General features: G+C 40.6%; 1 protein-coding gene across 1 annotated transcript in view; it reads right to left on the reverse strand.

Moving 5' to 3' along the window:
* SORBS1 (sorbin and SH3 domain containing 1) overlaps positions 1 to 11,767 on the reverse strand; it is a 157,722-nt gene extending 145,955 nt beyond the window's left edge. Inside the window, exon 1 of the mRNA XM_064717567.1 lies at positions 11,638 to 11,767. The gene's annotated coding sequence lies outside the window, so the exon portion shown is untranslated. The remainder of the gene's footprint in view (positions 1 to 11,637) is intronic.
* Positions 11,768 to 21,329: the final 9,562 nt, after the last annotated feature.

A 21,329-nucleotide genomic window follows, 5' to 3' on the forward strand; every position in this document is an offset into this window, starting at 1 on the left:
GAACTGTGACTCTGTGGCATATCCAAAATTAGTGGATGTTGCCAGAGTTAACAGCTCTCTATACTTACAAAATGCCATGTAAAGACAACCAGATCTCTTGCTCCCATTATCTCTGAGTTCACTAGCCACTTGCTGTGGATGGTAGCACAGTCAGCATGCACCTAGCAGGGACTGCCTTGCACTGAGCCATCAGCATTGCTTCCTGCAGAATCCATGTTTTCACGTAAGTTCACGTATTGGATGCAGGTAGAACATCCCTCTCCTGTCCCAAAATCATCTTGGACATCAGCACAAATAAACCAGGGTTCCTACTGCACAGTAGAAGGCTACCCTGACTGGGCTGGATCCTTCAGCCACTTTGGAGACGAGAGAGAAGCATAAAAGAACGTTGTGTAATTTACACGTCACCCTGCACTATATCAGTAACAGAGCTGGAAATAGAAACCTCCCCTCAGACGCTGCACCAAGAGGCGTGACAGGTGCTCCAGAGAGCCCCGTTCCAATGCATGTGTCAACTAGAGCGTGGGCATAGCACTGCAGGGAGGAAAGGACTGGTGCTGAGACAGGCTCAGTGAAGCCTGCTGTTGAACACTTTCCCCTACACCTATCCTGTACTCAGTCCCCAGCTTGCAGAAGGTGAATTATCACCTGTACCTATGCACGTATATGATAAGAGGAGGTAACATGACTCACTTCTAATAGAGCCTTAATAATGAAAAGCAGTGATTCCAATGCTCCTTACTGAAGCAAAAATGGTCAGTAGCAGCCTTTCCAACTACAAAATAAATTGCATTCTCAGACCTAGCCTTAGTTTATTAAGCCATTAGAAACAGAATTGATTAATTAAATCTGAATTAAAACAAGGACAGACCATGGCTTGGCAAGATGCCAGGTAAAGCAGACTTTTCACAGGATTAAGCTCTGTCTGAGGAGCTAACTGTCAACTAAAGGCTAGTTCAGGACGAAGGAGTCACCCAAGATCTGTGACATCCAGCAGCTCAAGTACTGAGGATTTCTTGTCACTCAATGCCACAAGGCAAACAGAGGCTTTGGGGTATCCTTGTACTCAGGACTGACAAATTAACTTCTGTTGCCAGGTGACTGAATTTTTATCATAGCTGATTTGCCAGAAAAGCAGAATGATATTTTTGAAGGTCATTAGTTTATATATAATTATTATGTTTGATTTTTTTTAATTCAACAGTAGATTTCACTTCAGTAAGCTTCACCAAATTGACTTATATGACTGCATAACCTGGATGGGATCCAATTGCTGAGCACTGAGTTAGTATCCACTAACAGTGATTTTGCTTTAGCTTATGTATCAGGGAATGCACTCCTTCATCCTGAACACATGGGTCTTAAAGCCTGCAATCAGCCTGAAATGCCTGTAGATTTTTCCAATCTTCACCAGAAAGGTGGGAGACCTCATGGTCATTGTGCTGCTACTGTACTGCAAAATACTAATAGAGGCATAAAACTTCTGATAGGCATGAAATCATTTGTCATAAAATTTTAGTTTTCCTGTAGAAGAAAAGAAACTATCTATGAAATGTCTACCATATATCTTAGCCAAAGGCTTGTAAATTTCCATTATAGAAGCAGGAGATATCATTAATTAGTCCCAGGATTTCACAGGGCTGAACTACAAGCCTTTATGAATACCAGACTCTGCAAATTAGATTACATTATTTTTAAAAGCAAAAAACAAACAATGAACAACGCAACACAGTACTTTACCTAAAGAGGCAGCAAGACAATACTTGAGAAAAAGGCGGAGAAATGTCACATTCAATAAAAAGAAAACTTACACAGTTCCAGTGTCAACAAGAAATTAAAATGTTCATTTAAATACATTAAGAGTGGGGAATTTTCTGTGTTGGAAGGGAGAGCTAGAGATGCCCACATTGTCTTTTCTTACTGGACTGTGAACTGGTGGTATCTGTGGTACTCTCCAGAGCTACTCAATCAACTCTTTTTGAGGAATCTATACAAGCCCCAGAGAGTCAGGGAACACTGAACCACTCATGACTGGAACTTCCCATTGTGCTGACCTCTGGAAATTACAAACATCTTCTCTTCACAGCAGGGAATTTCTGCAGTGGTGGACAGAACCACAGGCAAAACAATGTGGTGTGCAAGAGGTGTTTTGTCATCTCCTGTGAAAGATGTCACCTGTGGTATGGCAGTAATGGGCTACACCACCCACTGAGCCTCAAATGTTGCTCAAAATCAACTACAATACCATTGCAGTATTTCCAGTCTCTCACTCTCTATTAATTCCAGACCAATGTACTGAAATTTAAAAATCAAAAGGGCGAAATTATTTAACATCCTATCCTGACAACTCAGCCCCAAATCCTTGTGGATGAATCTAGTTGATCCAAGGCAATGAGAGATTGTTTCCATGAAGTCCAGTAAGTTTGGATCAGATATTGAATCCCTTGCACTGGTAAAGGCTAAATAACAGCTAACAGTTACAGCTTGACGAAGCATGAGTCACAAAATACCACAGCTCACCCAGTGTCTGAGCGCTAGTGAGGCAGTATCAGCAGCAGAACATTTGTTCAGATCAACACAATGAGCGCATGCCTAACGTGATGGGTTTCACTGGGCACAAATAACGCGCATCTGAGCTTGTTCACAGCTTGTTTGTTCTAGTAAAAAACAATGCCAGACAGCAGGACAGAACAAAAGTGAAGCCTGTGAGAAGGCAAAGGGTTGTTGTTGTTGTTGCTCTCTCTTTAATGAGGCCTCACAATATAGCAGGTGATTCTCCAGATGCTATCTCCCAATCTTACAAATGCACACATTAGGAATCTGTAAAATCCCTTCCCGAGGGAGAAGCTGAAGGAGCTGAGGTGAGATGCTGAGGTGCTTCTACTCCTGCCAGAAAACTGATTGCAAAACAAGAAACCTGGATTCTTTTTAATCAAAATACCACCCAAAGAGAAAGACACATACAAAATATGTACTTTGAGGAAAAAGGCTTATTGGCACGAGTGCCATGAGTTAAAGCCAGCTGTAGGGAGAAGGAACACCTCTGCCTCATTCATTTCCTGCATTGAACAGAGTGATTTTATGTGGAATGTCTGACTGCTAAGTCTATACAACTTTCCACCCTTCAGAGCTATGTAACAGTATTCCCTTCTGTCTCTCCATGGCTGCTAACCCAATGATCTCCATCTAGTCTACTTGCTTGATAAACCCTTTCTCTTGGAGTTCTTACTGTTTGGTTTTAGCACCAATATAGATACCAATTAGTTTTTGTATAAAAGATCACAACAATCATGTAAAGATACATCATATCCCTCAGCTAATTAGAAATAAAACATGAGTAACATGGTTTAAGTCTAATAATCACTCATTCAATACCATAAACACAAAGACTGATGGCCAGTCATTTACCCTATTCATATTCATTTATTATACAATGGGGTGCAGTGACCCAGAAATTGTAATAGGAAATGGTCTCTGAGGGTTTTGTTTCCTTTTTTTAAGTAGAAATAATTTTTAAGCAAACAAGCACAGCCTTGTGTTTAAAACATAGGTATTTTTAGAATAGCGTTCTATAGACCATGTAGCAAACTAAAGCAATAAATGATACATATTTTAAGAACCCTTTCATTAAAAGCTTACTGTTAATAGGTATATCCAGGCTTGAAGATCTACTCTGTCATGAGTATGTCAAACAGCCAGTAAAACAGCAATCCCTCTGTGAAGCCATTGTGAAGTTTCTTTTCTTTTCAGTACTTTCAGGATTTTTTTTATGGATAACATATCTCACAACTGAATAAGCAGTGTGTTACATACGAAAGTCCTCACAAAACAATGTGAACTGCTAGAAAAGAGAGATTAGAAGGTCTGTGAGGTTTTTTCTGCTAGGTTCTTCTGCTACCTCATACCTGTCTGAGGCAGGAAAGGACTCACTCCCAAGCGCACAAACTCCCCAGTAATGCCAGATCTCAGATCAAAGCCAAATTACAAAGGAAAGGAAAAGGTGGAGCCCCCAAGCCTCATGTCATTCCTCATGCAAGAGTCCATGTCAGCAGCACTATGCTCCATTGCCTTTTCATCCTTCTGCCAGTCTTTCCTAGCCCAGTCTTCCCACTTAGTCCAAAAGCTGTCTCTGGTGTATTTGCACAAGCCTATTCTTGGGAGGACTTTGATCTTAGCTGGTGCCAGTGCTCTTTGAATCCAGGCAGTAAAATAGAAAAAATGTCCATAATAATAATACATTGTTTGTGTACACATATGTGCACTGCCATATGTGTAACTAAGCACTACTTTTAGGAGAATCACAACACAATTTGTACAGGTCTTTGAAACACCTAGATGTTAGAATAGCAAGTAAAGTATTTTCTTGCCTTTCACAAGATATTAAATTCAAATACAGTGTCTTCAGTGTCTGAGGAAATGTGATTTCCAGGTTTGGAGTCTCACATTCTATGATTTTTTTGTACATTTGTATAGTTGGCTGTAAAGACTCAAAAATCACAGATGTGCTAAGAGATGGTGCCCAATAATACAGCAAGGTAGGACACAAACCATGTGTTCTTCATGACTCTGCGTCTATCCCAGACTTATAACAGTACTGTTGCTTGGCACATCCTACCTTCTAGAAAGCAAGCTTTCTGCCACATGGATTTGCATTTATTGTACATTTATGTATCATCTTACATGAAGGAAGGACACATCTGCTGGACGTATAAGTTCTCAAAAAAGAAACAGTTATTTGGTTACTTACCGAACTAAAAGATTTGGAGACATACAATAGAGAAAGAGAGAAGAAACTGAAGCAAAGATGGAGTGAGGAAATGAATACACAACCTTTGCACTTATCAGTCTTTTATAGGAATTTATATAAATTCTTAACACATATTGTAGTAAGGTGTCCTCTCATATCGTAATCTCTTTGAAGAAAAGTATATATAGATAATATAAGATTAAAAAATTAAAGCATGTAAAATATTTAGTGGGCTTTTCTAAAAATTAATCAGCCTAAAAGCTTTCAGTCTAGTTGTACTGACAGCACAAACAGACTTTTCAAGACAAGAAACAAAACCAAGTATCTAGTCACCTATTAAAATGTGTAATAAGAGTACTATTTCTCACTCTTCAAATGTCACATGGCATCAAGAGAAACTGCAATATCTAATGATTTTTTCTGCAAGCTGTAACTCTGGAGTATATATAGATTCTACCTTGTCACCCAACATGTTTGTGTACATGATATATTCTTTTCCAATTTTGCAGACTTGTGCCCAACAGGTTTGTGAGAAGATATTTTCTTGAAACACATTATGCTGGAACAGGGCAGTGAACAGAAATTCATTGCAATTTTTTTTGCAACAAAAGACATGACTGGTAATTCAAAATTGATACATCACTGAATACCATGTGCCATATTTTTCACACTACATGACAGAGGGAATTCTACACAAAGACCTTCTCTAAGGCTTCTGGAGACAGAGATTGTATCCTCCCAACTGTGTGGAGCACTGAATTCACTTCCTGGAAGGAACCTCAGGATGAGCATTCAGTGACTCTGCTGGCATTGCCAGAGAACAGCTTAGAAACAGCCAGCGCAGTGAGGAGACTCTCCACATTACAGCCTCTAGTCAAGTATTCTATCCTTGCAGTGACAACTTCAGATGGGCAAGATGAGGTGAGAATCATCTGAAAATAGCCCACAATCTTATAGTATCTGCTGCAAGGACTCGCAGCCTTTTTAGGCAGCTTCAACTCCCCCTCAGTGGAGACTTTTTGCTAGGGGCAGAATGAAGTCAGACCCCAGGTGCATTACCCAGCATCCAGGACCTGGGTCATCCTGCAAGGCACGACACAGACACCAACAGGCCACCTGATCTTCCTGGGGTCTCCTCCCCTGCCAGGCACTGTTCTGCCTCCTGTCATGACCATACAAAACTCAATTCGGAGTTAAGCAAAAAACTGCCAACCACACTTTAATATCCAACAAGAGTCTGTGGAACTCAGCGCTGTATGACTGGCAACTCTCTCAGTACAGCTTGTATTTTGTGACTGGCTTGTCCCTAAAACATAAGGGGGTTTCCATAAGGATTAGAGGTACTTCACAGGCAAATAAATTTCAGACAAATTTTCAGAAAAGTAACAATTTATACAAACAACACTTCATTCCATACAATTCTACAAAATTGACCAACAGAAGGAAGTTACAAGTACCACCACTGCAAAGATATGTCTTACTTGAACAGTTTTTCCCAGTATTTAAAGAGCTCAGTCAGAGCACATCACAACAGAATAAACAGAGCAGGAAACAGACCTAGTTCAATCTTGTACTCTTTCTTGCTTAAGTAACACCAATGACAGAAGGATAAATATCTATTAATTTACCTAGACTGTTTTTCAATTACATCCTTATCTACCATAAATGCTGTACAAATTTCAGATGGATTGATATGAATATTTTTAAAATAACACCTGCTATAACTCCAGATTATGTCAAACCAGATTCTGTGCTGATGCAGGGCTCATTGCTTTTCCTCCAAACAGTGGTCTTGATCAAAGTCAGTGTTAACACTACCTCACATGTAGCTCGGCAAAAGTCTAAGTGCACAGTTCCTAAATTTGGCCTCTCTCTATCTCTTATGGCCTCACACGCCTAACTCGCCTTGCCTAACTTGGGAAAACCATGCCTGTGATTATAAAATGGCATTTGACTCCAGGGACCATTAGACTTGGCTTTCCTGGCAACACTGCTATGTCTCTTGTAATGGCAACACTGCAGACACTGGAAAGTGGTAGCAAATTCACAAAGCTCATCATAACTCATCAACCACTACTTCTGACTCTTAAATAAAAGGATCGATACAGACATAGAAAAAAAGGAAAATGAACTCATATTCTGGTATCAGTCTCCTTTTCCAAACAGTCACCTTCAATCTAATTATGTTCATTCTGCTCTAAGAAAAAGATAACTTCTGTTACTTATGTGAATGAGGGTTGCAGTGTTTATTCAAAACCAGAATAGCCTTCTGGTCTTGGGGCAGATTTCATTCATATTGTGATTATGTGGAAATAATTGATTCTTTGAAAGACCATTATAGCTATAAATCAATTCTGTAGACAAACTACATTTTCCTGCATGCTGCCATTTCCTGTCTACCCATTTTGATGGAGGCACTGAAAACTCCCAGCTGTTACAGCACCAAATACTCTTCTCTTCTCAGTGTAAGAGGAAGTACAATGATTTCAGAAGTTTTCCTAGCAAAGAATAATTTTAGCAACAGTTTGCTTCTAAGATAAGGTCACTCACTTCAAAGTTTTTATTGTTCATGAAGAGGGAAAACATCAATAAACTGTTACAAGATTGGCTATGGATATAAAAGATAATTTTCTTTAGAAATTGCTTTACCTCTCCACATCTCATTTCCTTCAACTGGAAAGTGATAGCAGAGTTGCTTGCTATGCTCACATTTGTAGATAAGAAACAGATTTAGTGCTACACTTTAATTCTGTGGCTAGAGAGACTTCACACAGGATATGGAAGCAACTTGCCCAAAAATCAATCTAGATCATCTCCTCTTACTCTGAATAGGTAAGAAATCCAAATACCCAGGCTTACATTGTATGCATTAGATAGATGTCAAGATATAAAGAAAGTGAGAAAGAATAAAATACCAACTGACACATGGGCATTTACACACCCAAATTCCAATACAAAGTGTCTGATCTGAGAAGCACATCACAAACCAGTTTTTCTACCTCATTATTCTCATCTAATAGTATTTGTTTTCCTAAACACATTCCAAAGAACTGCATCCATGATGCAAGAATCCAAAATTACTTAATCATGCTTCATTATATCTTAGTGAAGCCACGAAAAAGGATATACAGAAGTGCTATTTCTCCCAGTATTTAAATAGTATTTCTGTCTGTGATAGCACGTAGTGCCTGTTTTAGCAACCCTAATGAGAGTGAGGCATGACTGTATCTAGTTGGCAGAGTTATCACAAAGTGTCTGACCACTACTGCCCAAGCAGTTTGGCATGGATCAATTTTCATGCAAAAAGAATTCAGAAGTGCTGGGAACCCAAGCACGTATGGCATCAGCATGACACCTTCTTTGAAAGACACCTACAGTAGCACACTTGCCTTTACTGTCGTGCTTGGGTAAGCATTCTCTTGGCTGAGTGTGAAGACCTGACAGCATCACTTCCCAAAGCCTGTCCTATAACTGATCCAAATACTGAACCCAAAACCTGCTCATACTGTAACAAGCAGAAGGGTCACAATACAGTCTGCAAAGGAGGCTGAAATCATACTAAAGCCTAAGGTCAGGTTCATAAAGCCTTATTTAGATATACAGACTAAGCATCTGTCACCCAAGGAAAAGGAAAAAGTGAAGGAAAGCATCTGGGTATCCAACATTGTTGAAAACCCAGGCTTTTATATTCCTACTTCAGAGATCCTAAGCAGCAAGCAAAAGCCCTAGCATAGTCTTTTACACAATAAGAGTAAAGACTGAAACAACCTACCCATGACTGAGAACTTCAAAGGTCTGAAATAAAAACAATTTTCAAAGAACAGTGAACTTTATCCATGCTGCCAGCACATTTCCCAATACTGAATAAATCCAAATCAAATATCTCACACACACACACCAAAAAAAAAAAAAAAAGGCAAGCTTCTCAGCTGAAAACTTGTCTGTTCTTAAAGGCACAGCAGTTTCATTAATCCTATAGGTAGTCTCTACTCTAATATAAATTACACTAATCAATGAAAGTGCTGACCCTGTCTTAACTTGCACCTGCACCACAAACAACACACACTGTACAACCTAATTCCTTAATGCTCATTCACATATATAGCACCACAGCAGATAATGGGATTATGGAAGAGATTGAAGACTTCAGAATTAGACCAACAGAACCTCTGGGGCTACTTGCAAAGGACTCAGCAGAGAGAGAAAACATTGCAATTGTTCATCCATCTTAAGATATATATATATATATATATATATATATATTATAGTTTTTACTTAAAGCAAACAGAACCAGCAAGGGCACTGTTGTGGTCTCCCCATCTGCACAGTGCTGTCATAAGACCAAAGGGGCATTTACCAAAGTCAAGATACAAAAAACTGAAAAATAACACCAAAGAAACATGGAGGAACAGAGAATGAACCAGTGTAGCTCTCTACTGCAGAACACCATTGCGACAAAGCAGTCTGTAGTAGGTTCATCAATTAATTAGCACGTTGTATACAGTAACAACAGTATGTGTAAATTCTGTGAACATCTGCTGCCGTGTCTCAATAGTGACCCGTGTGTGCACACACACTGCACCCACATACACAGCGCACTCGTCAAAACACAACGTGTAATTTTGACAGAGGTTTAACATTCCTGGTTTTCCCCCAGATTCAACCTTTCCAAAAGCAGTAAACTTGTAATTCAACATTTGCAGAATGCTTTAAACTTTCTCTGAGTTCTCCTTTCCCCCTACTCCAAATATTTTCCCTCCCCTACAAACAGAAAACACAAGAAGAGACCTGTTTATCACATGACCTTCCTTTGGAGGAACACTTACATTTGTACCCTTTGAATCACTTATGCATCAAAGAAAAAGGAAGCTGCTCATAATACTCACATGGAGCACATAATTCTTAGCTTCCTGACTTTTAGATTAGCCTCCTGGGCATGTGACATTTACTAGGCACTGTTTCTTTCTTCTTCTAAACACCTTAGGTGTGAGCTTGTGTGTATGTGTGCTTCTCTGTCTGTTTACAAAATATCTGATGTATTCCAAAAAAGGCACACCTGCTGTGTTTTACCTCTATCACTACTTATATCACTACCTTATATACATCATTATGAATCTATATTGGCTTTACAGAACAGGATTATCTTTAAAAATAACTATTTGTATTTAAAGATAATAAGTATGCCTACAGAAGAAAAGGGGAGTGCAAAAGAAAAAGGAATGGGATCCATTAGGGACATTCAAATGTGATACATACACGTTTTTTGTATGCCTACCCATGCAGCAGAACCAATGTTGTCCAGCCGTTAGAAGCCAAGAGGTACCAATCAGTCACAAACCTTGTGCAAGTTAAACCAGCCCTTGCCCTGTCTGATGTCTTAGAGAGAGAAGCATTTGGGACAGATGTCTTTTTATGACAAGGTATCAAGACATACAAGAGAGAACCATCTTCAAGCGGCATAATCAATAAAATGAAATACTAATATACCAAATACTTACCCAAAGCAGCAGCAGTAATAGCAATACCATGCAGAATATAAAAGCAATAACTACAACTAAGGAAACACTGATCTTTGGGCAGAAGAATGAAGAAAAGATTCTACTTAGAACAAATCCCACTATCAACCATCTGGATTCTACTCAGGTGCCCTTGATTTGGGAGCTTCTTTATTGAACCCATACATAAAGGAGAGACAACCACAGCACTGACACGAGTGTAGGCCACTTACTGGTTAAAAATCAAACAAGGGTAACAGCAGGAGCCCAGGCAGTTTTGCTGAAATGAGATCTGCACAGCAGGGCAGGCATGGCTTTTCTTCATTACCCTAATAGCCTAATAAATAAATAAGGAATTGTTGTGTCCATGGCAATCATGCTGGTGATTTTTTTCTCCTTCCCTTCCAATACACCTCAGGAGTGAGGTAGCCATACCCCAGCTGCAGAATCTGATCTGTAAATAAAAAACTGAGAGCTAAATGAAGCCCTTTCTCTGATAGGATTTGACAGAAAACTACTGCATATTCTCAGACATTTAAACGACCTACCATTCATGAGGCACTGGTGATACCTGAAGCTGTTGCCAATTATTTTTCACTCCTGAATTCCTTATGAACTGTTTGCAAAAGGTATTTACACCTCTGCAGAGAAGCACACAAAATACAAATCTTCAGAAACAATAGAGTGAGACCAACCAGTAGCCTCTTTTCCACTCAAAGACACAACAGTTCCATACCCTGCCATTCCTAGCTTCTGTTTTTATCCAAACTACAGCAAGTGTTGGCTTCCTAAAGTACAGTATTCTCAGCATGTCGCACGCAGGGCAGCATCCATGCGCCGCTGACTTGGTAATTGCATTATCTGCAGCCGCTGATGAATGAACAACCGTAATGCATACATCCTGGCTTTAGCCCTCTCGGGACGAGTAGACACACACTGCCCGCCCCAGATTCACTCAGTTTGCTGAGTCCGAAGGGATACAAAAAAATGCCCGTGCGCATTCCCTCTCATTTTAAAAGCAATGTTGTAATCTGCTCCCCCTTCCCCCTAACAGAAATACAGCACTTCTATTTACAAGCACGAGAAGCTCGTTCCCAAACCTACTTCTCTGCATCTGCAATCTATTCTACCTGCAAATAATAAGGCTTGAATAAAGGCTCGAAAAAAATTGTGGCGTACCATCGACACCATCTCTGGATACTAGGAAAAACAGAGGCGCTAATATCCCACAGCATGACGGCCCTTTAAAGAACGACTAGTCCTTATGGGTATAAATAATCTCAAGAATAAAATGGAGCCAAGGCGATTTCCATTGCAGACGGAGGGCAATGACCAGCTGCCATAGCTACGAAAGCCCCGGCCGACCCGCCAAGTAGCCCGCGCAGAGGAGCTTACCTCGGAGCGGCACGGCAGCCTCCGAGCCCGCCCGGACGGGACGCCGCAGCCGAGCCGAGCGGCGGCTCCCCGGCAGGCGGCGGCCGCGCTGGGCACCGCCCCCCGCCCGCCCGCCCGGCGGCAGCGGCGCGGGAACCACCCGCTCGGCGCCGGCACGGAGTGAGCCCCTGCCGGGAACAGGAGCAAAGAGGGCCTGCGCTTCCCAGCCGGGAAAGCCAGCCCAGGCCGGAGCGGAGGAAGGCGGGAGCAGCCCGGGAACGGGGGCGCCGAGGGCCCTGCCCGACCTGTTGCGCGTGTGGGGCGCTGCTGGCCCTGGGGGTGGAACTGGCCGAGGAGGGAGCGCGGGGAAAGCCGTGCCCCGGTGCGGGTGGGCACACGGCTGGGCAAGGGGCGCTCACTGCAGCCATCGGTGTCTCGATCGCGTGTAAGTCACTGAAGAATGGGCAGGAAGAGACGAAGGAAGGGGGAAGAGGTCTGTGGTAAATCACTAAATGCTCCATCTGGGAAAAAAGATCAAGTAGAGGAGAGGGGAAATCCCTGTCTCATTCGCACTGCTTTCCACTGGATTAATATTACTATTAGTATTACTGTTTTGGTTTCATGAATGCTTGGTGCACAACTCCCAGATCAGCTTGGGTACTTCACAAAAGTGGAGGAAAGGCAGTCCAGACTCAAGAGCATACAGACAAAACACGTGAAGGTATCGATGCACAGATGGCCTGACTGTGCTGCCTCTGTGTAAGGAAGAAACACCGTGGTCACGCAGGGAATTTCATCCTTCTCAGGCTAACATGGCACATCATGTGGACCTTTTTAATATTCAGATGTTATCATTGTGTTTTTCTTTCTTTTTCACCTTCAAAGTTCCTGTTGATTTTAATATACTGACAGCCATAAGAATGTGGTTTGTCTTTTCTTGAATACTATGCATGAATCAAAACATCACCAAATAATTCAAATCAATTGCCAAAATAAATTAATTAGATCTCAATCTGTAAATTTGTTTGAGAAAAGAATCAAACACGTTTTGTTTTCAATGGCCAGAAGACACAAAGGAAGTTAAACCCCAAACTTTGTTCCCTCTAAAAGCACACTAACCTCTCAAGGGCAGCTGGAGTAATCTCCTTCATTTCAGAGAGATGAATAAATACAAAAGGCAGGCTAGCTGCCTTCCAGATGGGGACAGGAAGTTTGCAGTGATGATCCTGAGCAGCCCTCTGTTTCTTGAAATCCCCAGGAGAGAGGAACGTCACCATCATCTCAGAGCAGAATGAACAGCCAGGAAATCTCAAATCTGAAACCCAGATAGTGATCCAGCTAGTGAAAATAGATGTCTGTTTCTCTTTCATCCGATAGAGAGAAGGGTGATAAAATTTGTGGCATCCTGCCAAGCCATTGAACCCATGTAGGCACAAAACCTCATGTTAGCCAGGCTTAATAGCATCAAGAAAAAAAACAAAAAACAGGCATTTTATTCATTGGTATTCCCACCCCAAAAAACATCCCATCATAAGAATAGCCATCTGTGAGAATAATTGTAAACAAGGCCTGGGACTGACCTAATAGCTGAAATGCTCTTTTTTAATTTAGAAGTTTACTGAAATGCCAAATGTATGCAAGTCTATATGTACATCTCCATGCAACAGAGGCCGAAGCCAGGAGCAATGTAGGTAGACAGACAGTTAAACATTGTAACCTTGTTCTCTCCTGATCTGTTTAGGGTCTGCAAGCATTGTTTGCCTGTCTCTGCTCCTGAAACAATGCTTCTAAAAGCCAGTTCAAGTACCTTTTATTAGACTGGGGACTCACTGGTTCATCTCTGAACCCAGGAATGTCAAGCCACCAGTCTAGAAGAGCTATTCTGTTCCAGGTTTTTATGTGGGGAAGGCAGAAAGCTGCTTAGCAGGATAGGTTCATTCTTCAGAGAGATCTACCAGCAGCACAAAGTAAACCTGGTTTTGCCTCTCTAATGCATTAGTGCTTCTCAATACAAGAAGTTCTGGACTGTATTTTTTATCTGCACTTTTGAAATACCACTCCCACTATCCTTAGATTATACAGTTGCTTATGGACACAAACAGTAAAGATGTGTTGACAAGATCACAAGGAATGCAGAAATGTAGGTCTTTTCTGCTGGCAACAGAGGAGTCAGGTCTGTCAAAACCTCAGCACTGGCATGGCCACCACACTAGTCCCACCCAGACCAGCAGGCAATTGCAAGTCAAACCATGGAGAAACGAGGATTTTAAGCGAAAGCACACTTACATACATCGCTCAGTTTTCAAAACCTTTTGGGCATTTCTGAAAATTCACCTAAATAAGAGCAGCTATTTTTCAAAATATGCTCAAACCCCAAGTCTGCCCCATGTAGCTGAGGCAGATAAAAACCCGTTAAACCTTACTTGGGCTATCTGTGAGAAACAAGCGTTTCCTCTGAAACAGGAGAGGGCTTTGTACCTCTCTGCTGTCAGCAGGTGACTTGACAGCTGCCCATCTGCTATGCATTTTGTAAATACCAAACATTTGTCTCCTGAAATGCCCCATCTTCCTGCTCCTCTCAAAAGCAGGAAGTCTGCCTTCCTGCTTGTGTCCAGGCTGTATTAAAAAAAGCATGTAATGGACTGTTATCTTACTAGCAGCCAAACTAATAACAGCAGTCAGTCTAAGATGACACGTGAACACAAGAGCCTAAAGTGTGTAGTAGGGCCAATGGCTTCACCAGGAAGTGAACTCAGCCCTTCTTGCAAAGAGCCATGTTACCAGAGGGAGCAAATCTTTCATCACAAAATTCATGCTTTGAATCCAATGCAGAGACATCTCAGGTTGAATGAATATCCCCCACTGCTACTGCGCCCTAGGCAAACTGCCCCAGAGCAAGGACTGAATCCCATTTTTTTCTTGAACATTGTCTCTCAGGAACAAGTACCAGGAGGAAAACTAGCAGTGCTGACACTTCAGATAGAGGCCCATAAGAGCAACTAACAGCCTTCACAGTATTGTCAATTGACAGGCATCTCTCCCTCTAAGGGCCTTGTCCTCTGTGCACATACCAAGACTGTATCACACTTATAACTCTGACATGACCCAGGTGCATTGGAATTTTAATGCTAATCTAAGTATCCTCACTGAAACAAGATAAATTTAATGGCTAAAAACTGGTATGAAAAAACAGAGATAAATGGATTATGGGGCAACACAGACAAAAAGCACTCAAGCACATATCTGAATCCTTCTTAGTACTGAGACTTTGGCTACACTGCACATTTGCTCTCCACCCCCATCCCTTCCCATGGAAATTTTGAGCTGTGAGGTTGAAAGAGAAGTGACCCTTCATTAGACAGGGAATATTTGAGTCCACATGCCATCCCAGGAGCTGTGATACCTCTCATGAAATTTTTCTGTACTCCACAAACTTTTTTAGATTCTTAATGACAAATGTTCATAGGTAATAAGTACGCAGGTACAAATACTCCTCACTTACTGAAGTTTGTGGGACTTCTGTGATCATCTTTGCTGATGACAAGAATTTATCTCATTGACCATGAAATTCCTAAATTGTGCCTCTAAATTATGTTAAAGGAGGCACATATTTAGTGCCAGAATGGCAATCCCCTACCTGAGGTGACACAGGAACAGGATGGGACAGCTTCTTAACAGCCTGCTGGCAGTGATGTGAAAAGAGGAAAAATCCCTGCTTGACTCAAGCCAAGATAAACTTTCTTTTCACAGCACTAAAGCAACATCACCTTTTTATTTGTAAAACAGAGAAGTCTTTAAAATAAAATCTGTGACATCACTGATCCCAAATCCTGCCGTTTCCATAGCCATAGCCTGAACAAAATGCACTTCCCATTTGAACTACCCTACTTCATAAGACAGCAGCTTAAACAAGAAAATCAAGTGTGTCTCAGGTCAGTGCCCCAGTGTCTCCAACTTAATGCAGGTATACTGACTCCAGGCCCCTTCTCTGGGCTTCCCACCATTCTTCATCACACCATTTAAACCAGACACAAAGTCATGCTGATTCTGTGAAGGCATCCAGACAGACCAACTGCAACATTTTCCAAAGGCAAAATCATAGAGTGTAGTGAAAGGGAAATTGTATTGACCTTTTGCATTGCTAACAAGGGATTTGCAAGCACACAGGCTATGTTTGTTCAACCAGAGTTGAAAAGAAAACCAGAATCATATGAAACATCCCTCTAATCCATGAACCCAGTGAACAGGATGGCCCTAGCTATTGTGTCAGGACATACAGCTTGGGGTCCTTAATCCTTCAAATTATTGGCATGGTGCACTTGTTCTGTGACAGCTCTTTCAGATCTTTTCCCATCTCTATTGTTTTGTTTTCTGCTTGAGTAAATAGTAGGGCAAAAGTGAGACACATTTGTTTCTGCTGTCATCTGCCAAAATGAGCAGTCTGGAACTTCACCTCCCCGCTTTCTCAGTCAACATTGTATCTTGGCTACTGCAGGTGAGCTACCATCAAGGAGAGAGTCCTCTCCCATTTAGTCTTGTATGAAAAATGCAGAGTGAAAATGATGGCACAAAGTACAAAGCTGTCAAGGGTGAGGGTTAAAAATAGAGATTAAAAATGAAAAACCAGAATCCACCTTATTTACATCACAGACCACCATTCATATCCACGCTGGGCAAACACAAAGTGAACAAATTGCCTCCAATTTACAGAAGGAGAAAACGGAGGCAGAAAATGGCAATCTCTGACTGTAATCACCCCACAAATCAGTCATATTAGAGATCTCTTCTTTTCTTAGTCCTAATTTCATCACCTATCCACTAGGCAGCACTGCCCTTTTTTGCATCAGAATTATTACAAATTATTAAACCAGGATTATGGTGATTTACACCAACTTGGCACAGACAAACAAGGGAAGCAGAGAAACTACAGTGTGGAAAGGTTCAGCTATGAGGTGATCTTGAACAGCTCAGGGATTTTGTGTCATGGTTTTCAACCTTGGTTGCAGTAAATGCTGCCAACTCCCACCTGGTATGAGAGGGGTCACGACAGCACTGGCTTCTGGAAATCCTTTAGAATAAAAGAAAACTCAGTGACCAGTCTTCATTTGTCCTCAAAAGACAAACCTGACTGTCTCCCTACTTTCATTCTTTAAAATTTAAATGGAATAATTGTAAGAAATCATGATTATTGTTGGTATTGATAGTAGAAAGGGAAGAAGAGCAGCATTCTGTTTGTGCCTGCACTAGAGCCTCACTGGAAGACAGGACAAAGGTAACCTTGGCATCTGCTGTTATGTTCCAAATCCCAGGAGGAATGAGGACTCTGAATGCTGCTTTAACACTTCTCTTGCTGGGAACAATATAACAGAACAAGCAAATTCTGCAAATACAGACAGTTTTTTTCTGAGCAGAGATAAAGTTTGACTTTTCTTTCTCTGCTTTTCACCACAGCCTTTCTTCTCTCTGTCTGGTAGACAGGGTAGTATAGAGGAGGATGTTTAGATGAAACCATTCAGAGACCCGTCTCTGTTTCCAGCTTTGCCACTACTGCATGCAGCCTTGTATAAAGAACTTGTCCACTCTCTTGCATTGCCTGTATTTCCAGCCCTTTCAATTCAAGCAGCAGCTGCCACACATACCAGTGCTCACATACATGCTCTCTGTCCCTAACACAGAAAGCCAAGGAGGTTTTGATTTGTCTAGGTCTACTACAGACCATATGTGCAAGAAATGCATGCTTCCTCAAAGGGAATGCCTTGCTGTGCAGTTGTGACAGGGTGTGTGGGCATATGTTTCTGCTTGCCTAATTAATCATTAAATGGTTTCAATAACCAATTCTTTGGCAGGCTATGCAGGTTAATTCACATCTGTTCCTACATACGTGCACATATCCACACATTCACACAGAAAACATACAGCCATCTTTGCTAGTTAAACACAGCTCCTCATTTCAACATGGAACATTGTGTTCCCTAGTAAGGTGTAGATAATGCTTAGAATAAGATTCTCTACAAAAATAATTGATGAACCTGAAATACTTTCCATAAATAGCATTAATATAAAAAAATAATAAAAAGCATTATAATGCTACTTTAACTTTTTGTTGTGATTAATAGTACTGACATCAGACTACAAAGTTTATGAGTAAATAACAACAACAACATTAAAAGGTTATGGACAGAGACCAAGCACATTTCAGGTTTTGGTTTGAAGAACTTTGAGCGTATGTTTACTTTCACTGATAAGTTCTCATCTCTAATCTAAGGGACATCCTCTCCTAAAAAGGGATCAGATCTGAAATAGGGCACAAGAAGCTTCAGCAGTACAGAAACTTTTCCCTTCTATCTCTACAGGTAGAAAAATACCTTTATCTAGCTGGAAAGAGAAACATAACCCAGTGAGATGCATAAAGTGTGCCAGGTCTCAAAAGTAAATAGTGAGGAAAATGTTGAGCAATCACTAGGAGTGTACAATGTCAATGACTGTAACCATATTCTCCTCAGCATGGATGCCACTTCTGTAATCCCACTTTTTTTAGATTTGCTATTATTTCTACCTTAAAAGAGCAGAAATAGCTTCTCTCTCAGGACATTTTCTTCCCTTCCATTCATGAAAGAATTGAGTGGCCTCTTCTGCCCATTCTTGCCCCATCCACCACGGAAAAGGAGAGTTTTAAAAAATTAAAAACCTTCAGGAGAAGGTGCACTGTGTTGTTTGGAACAGGCATTAAAAGTGAAATTGCTGAAACAGTGTAGGATTAGAAACAGATTTAACAGTTTACATAGACAAATGGAAGAGCAAAAGCACAGGTAATTATAGGGTTTTTTCTTAATGTAGAACTACTTAGAGCTGAATGCTTGGGATGAAATAACAATACATCTTCCTTAGCCTAATTTTTAATTTATAAACTAAATTGAACTGAGCAGGTCTAGAAAAGTTCTGACATTTCTTCTTTACATTACTTTCTGCCTGGTTTTATCCAAAAGATAAAAGACAATCTGGAGATGTGCTAAATATAAAATTATTTGGAAATAGGAAACAAGACGCTTAGGGGACATAGGAACATCAAGCAAAAGAACCTAAGCTTGTAATACTTTGGACAAAGGCCCATCATGAAGTCTCTGACCTGTGGATTCTTACCCAGCACCACTGGCAGTTAAGTTTATTTCTCAGTATGTTCACTTGTAAGACTGAAGCCTTGAAAGCAGTTTGGGAGAGGAGCAAAGCACTTATTCTCTGATGGGATTTAATTTGCTTTCTGTCTTTATTTCTGTCAGCTGCTAGGGAATCTTTATCTAACCACAGCAAGCCTAAAACTTTTGCAATATGAAGGATCTGTGCACAGCAACATTAAACAGAAACAAACATAAACAAAACCACAAATAAATTAAAGACTGATTTAAAAAAAAAATTAGATTCCTTCATCTCTCCTGCATCAAGAAGATTTAAGTTTGTAGAGAATGTTAGATCTAAAGTTCTGACCTCTCTTGCATAAGAAATCTAGTAAATAGTGGTAAACATAAAACCCAGATGTTGAAATAATAGTCATCATCATAATCTTAATTTCCATTAAAGGCTCTGAAGGCATTTTGAAACTATTACTAAACTATTATTCCCAGTTTGGCCATTGCACAGGCAGATTTTTTTCCCCAATCTCTTTTTGTCAAAGAATTAAGTAATATGATATATAATCCCTTTCTTAGCCTTAAAATTTAAGCTAAAATAATCTGGAAGGCTTCACTCAATAACCCAACTGAAAACATCCTAGGTGACCTGTTTAAAGCTGCAGAGCTCTTCTCTGTGCACAAACTCTTAAAACTTCCATTTCCCACCAGTGCAGTCTCTTATCCTAATGGGTGGGCATTTTACACAAAACCAGAGAGAGAGTAAAGAAGTAGCTCCAAGGTATTTGTCCTTTGACCAATCCACTTGCAACTGAGAAAATATTAGCTCCTGCTGAGTCCCAGCCTGTCATGGTTAACCTGCTTTCAGTGCCCAGTTGTGTTCTAGACCTCAGAATCCTTCCTGGGAAATTCAAGTGTAATGCCTTGTTGACTCATCCCATCTCTTTCAAACTATCAATGTAATCCACACTCTGAAAATCCCAAACTATCAATGTAATCCACACTCTGAAAATCCCAAACTATCAATGTAATCCACACTCTGAAAATCCCAAACTATCAATGTAATCCACACTCTGAAAATCATTATTTTCTAGTCGTCTGAGTTACCACTGTCCCACTGTGGTAAATTCAGTGCTGTGCACAAACTTTAGACATGGACTTGCTTCCCACCAACCAGTCTACCAAGTAGTTTAAGCAAGGTACCAGTATTAAAGTCCTAGGACAGAGCACAAACCCTACTGTGCATGCTTTGGCAGTATGTTTAATTTTAATAAAGGAAAATTAAAAGGAAAACTGAGGACAGTATTGTTTTAAAAGTTATCACAACTAGTCAACCAAAACCCTTTAGTCCCCACATTTGTGTTTTGCTACACAGTCTACATCTGCCTCAGTCTGAGGCTTGAAACTGGTGAGGCAGAAGTAAGCTGTATATACAGAATCCCTAAGGTTCTGAAATGTTAGGTAATAACAAGTCATTTGTAGCATTTGTTTGAAATAAACATACAAATTACAGAGAATTACTGAAAGACATACCCTGAGTCACACAGCTTTTGCTGTCACTTGTCTACTGAATAAACCACTCCACTCTGGGAATGTCAGTGCTTTCTGTTGAAAACACAAAATATCAACAAGTTGTGTCTCTATGACACATTCATATATATACATGGCATACAGAAATACTGCTGTTTAATTTGGGATACCATTAATGTCCAAGCAAGGAGTCAAGTTTCCTCCGTAGCTTTCAACACAGTTTCAGATAGAAAGCAAAGCTCAATTATTTTTGAAACTCTGAAAATTAAATGACTGTCACAGTCTAACACCAAGCTGTGAATCTGGGACAGAAGTCCTGCTGTTATGACTCCCATCTGAGGTCCTGTACACCACACATTCACATCACAGGACACTGGTTGCAAGATGTAATTATTTCTTTTAACACAAAGAAGTCTGTCCTGTCCTACCCATTAATTACCCTGAAAACTCCCTTCATTATGTCCAAGCCACTAAAACAGTCACAGTTTTATTTTGCCATTGCAGCACTTCTATTAGGTGTGAAACTAGTGCTTTCCTCTGGGCTTGCACAACATTTTAGGAAACCTATCTGTACACAAGCCTTTGTCTGAGAATGCTTATCAATAGAAAACATATCTATAACAAATCAATAAACATGGAAAATGGGTAACATGATGCAGCTGAAGTAGGGAGATAAGAGTTTCCACCTAAGGATTACAAATGTGCAACCTCATTGCATTAAACAGTAACACAGGTTGTGACCTCTGGGGTATTTACAGTACTCTCTTTGTGCTTATACTAGTTAGAGACCATTTCTAAGAAATAAGCACCTTCCTTATTTAGCTGGTATCTTGGTTGACTGACCCTGATGGGGTAGACAAAGGAAAAGAGACTGAGTATCATTTATGACATGCACTTCAGAGTGATGAGAGGATAACAGTGGGAACCTACAGGGCAAAGGCTGGGTACTGATTTAGATACTGGACTGCAATGATTAATCTCCTGTGCCAATTCAATCTGACTGCCATTATTACCCAGAAGCTTGGGGACAGATTTTCCTCCCCTGCATATTAACTAAGG

The sequence above is a fragment of the Zonotrichia leucophrys genome, chromosome 6 (genome assembly GCF_028769735.1).
Source record: "Zonotrichia leucophrys gambelii isolate GWCS_2022_RI chromosome 6, RI_Zleu_2.0, whole genome shotgun sequence".
NCBI classification, from domain to species: domain Eukaryota; kingdom Metazoa; phylum Chordata; class Aves; order Passeriformes; family Passerellidae; genus Zonotrichia; species Zonotrichia leucophrys.